We start from the raw sequence: 3004 nt of genomic DNA on the forward strand, positions 1-3004 counted from the left end.
TATGAGTTCCTGGTTATGTCTTTTGGGCTGACCAATGCCCCAGCAGCGTTCATGCATCTGATGAACAGCGTGTTCCGGCCTTATCTTGATTCATTTGTTATAATTTTCATTGATGATATCCTGGTATATTCGCGTAGTCAGGAGGAGCACGCGGAGCATTTGAGGGTTGTGTTGCAGAGATTGAGGGAGGAGAAGCTTTATGCAAAGTTCTCCAAGTGTGAGTTTTGGCTCATTTTAGTGGCATTCTTGGGACACGTGGTGTCCAGTGAGGGTATTCAGGTGGATCCAAAGAAGATAGAGGCAGTGCAAAGTTGGCCCAGACCGTCCTCAGCCACAGAGATTCGTAGTTTTCTTGGTTTGGCAGGCTATTATCGCCGGTTTGTTCAGGGATTCTCATCTATAGCATCGCCCTTGACCAAGTTGATTCAGAAGGGTGCTTCATTTGTATGGTCGGACAAGTGTGAGGAGAGCTTTCAGAAGCTCAAGACAGCTTTGACCACAGCTCCAGTGTTGGTTTTGCCATCAGCTTCAGGTTCATATACCGTATATTGTGATGCTTCGAGAGTAGGGATTGGTTGTGTGTTGATGCAGGAGGGTAGGGTTATTGCTTATGCTTCTCGACAGTTGAAGCCCCATGAGAAGAACTACCCCGTTCATGATTTGGAGTTGGCTGCCATAGTTCACGCGTTGAAGATTTGGAGGCATTACTTGTATGGCGTATCTTGTGAGGTATTCACTGATCATCGCAGTCTTCAGCATTTGTTCAAGCAAAAGGACCTTAATTTGAGGCAGCGGAGATGGTTGGAATTGCTTAAGGATTATGATATCACTATATTGTACCATCCGGGGAAGGCCAATGTGGTGGCTGATGCTTTGAGACGAAAGGCAGTGAGTATGGGGAGTTTGGCATATATTCCAGTTGGGGAGAGACCTCTTGCGGTTGATGTTCAGGCCCTGGCCAATCGGTTCGTGAGGTTGGATATTTCGGAGCCCAGACGGGTATTGGCTTGTGTGATTTCTCAGTCTTCCCTATATGAACGCATCAGAGAGCGCCAGTATGATGATCCACACTTGCTTGTTCTTAGGGATAGAGTTCAGCGTGATGATGCCAGAGATGTGTCTATTGGAGATGATGAGGTATTGATGATGCAGGGCTGGATTTCTGTGCCCAATGTGGATGGGCTTCGGGAGTTGATTCTGGAGGAGGCCCATAGCTCGCGGTATTCTATTCATCCAGGAGCCGCGAAGATGTATCAGGATCTGAGACAGCATTACTGGTGGCGGAGAATGAAGAGAGATATTGTGGGATTTGTAGCTCGGTGTCTCAATTGTCAGCGGGTGAAATATGAGCATCAGAGACCGGGTGGCTTGCTTCAGAGGATGGATATTCCAGAGTGGAAGTAGGAGTGGATCACTATGGACTTTGTAGTTGGGCTCCCTCGGACTTTGAAGAAGTTCGATGCTATTTGGGTGATTGTGGATAGGCTAACCAAGTCCGCGCACTTCATTCCTATCTGTACTACTTATTCTTCAGAGCGGTTGGCAGAAATATATATTCGGGAGATTGTTCGGTTGCATGGTGTCCCAGTTTCTATCATGTCAGATCGGGGCACTTAGTTTACTTCCCAGTTTTGGAAGTCTGTTCAGCGAGAGTTGGGTACTCAGGTGCAGTTGAGCACAGCTTTTCACCCTCAGACGGACGGGCAGTCCGAGCGCACTATTCAGATATTAGAGGATATGCTACGTGCTTATGTTATTAATTTAAGAGGGTCATAGGATCAGTTTCTACCGCTTGCAGAGTTTGCTTACAACAACAGCTACCAGTCGAGTATCCAAATGGCTCCATATGAGGCTTTGTACGGGAGGCGGTGTAGATCTCCAGTTGGTTGGTTCGAGCCCGGTGAGGCTAGGCTTTTGGGACAGATTTGGTTCAGGATGCTTTAGATAAAGTGAAGGTAATTCAGGAGAGACTTCGTACAGCGCAGTCGAGGCAAAAGAGTTATGCTAACAGGAAGGTTCGAGATGTATCCTACATGGTTGGTGAGAAGGTCCTGTTGAAGGTTTCGCCCACGAAGGGTGTTATGAGATTCGGAAAGAAAGGGAAGTTGAGTCCGCGGTTCATTGGGCCTTTTGAGGTACTTCAGAGGATTGGGGAGGTGGCTTATGAGCTTGCCTTGCCACCCAGCTTATCGAGTGTGCATCCGTTTTTCCATGTTTCTATGCTCGGTAAGTATATTGGAGATCTGTCTCATGTTCTGGATTTGAGCACGGTTCAGTTGGAGGGTGATTTGACTTATGATGTAGAGCCATCAGCTATTTTGGAGCGTCAGGTTCGGAAGTTGAGATCAAAAGATATAGCTTCAGTGAAAGTGCAGCGGAGAGGTCGGCCCGTGGAGGAGGCTACCTGGGAGACCGAGCGGGAGATGTGGAGCAGATATCCTCACCTGTTTGAGGCTTCAGGTATGTTTCTTGACTCGTTCGAGGACGCACGTTTATTTAAGTTGGGGAGGATGTGACGACCCGGCCGGTCATCTCATTAGTTACCACTCCATTTCTCCCATTTCTGCTTCTTTATGTATTGTTTATCCGTGTTTCGAGGCATCGGGTTGGTTGGATTGAATCCGTAATGGTTTTAATGAAGTTTAAGACACTTAGTCTCTTTTAAGAAGGTTTGAGTTGGAAAAGTCAAACGGATGTTGACTTATGGGTTAGAGGGCTCGAATATGAGTTCCGATGGTTCGGTAAGCTTCGGGAGGTGATTTATGACTTAGGAGTGTGATCGGAATGGGTTTTGGAGGTCCGGAGTAGATTTAGGCTTGAATTGGCGAAGTTGAGATTTTGGCGATTTCCGGTTGGTGGGCGAGATTTTGATATAGGGGTCGGAATGGAATTCCGAGAGTTGCAGTAGCTTTATTATGTGATTTGGGATGTGCGTGCAAAATTTCAGGTCATTCGGACGTGGTTTGGTTGGATTTTTTATCAAAAGCGTATTTCGGAAGATTTT

Source organism: Nicotiana attenuata, unplaced genomic scaffold, assembly GCF_001879085.1.
Source record: "Nicotiana attenuata strain UT unplaced genomic scaffold, NIATTr2, whole genome shotgun sequence".
Taxonomy (NCBI): Eukaryota; Viridiplantae; Streptophyta; class Magnoliopsida; order Solanales; family Solanaceae; genus Nicotiana; species Nicotiana attenuata.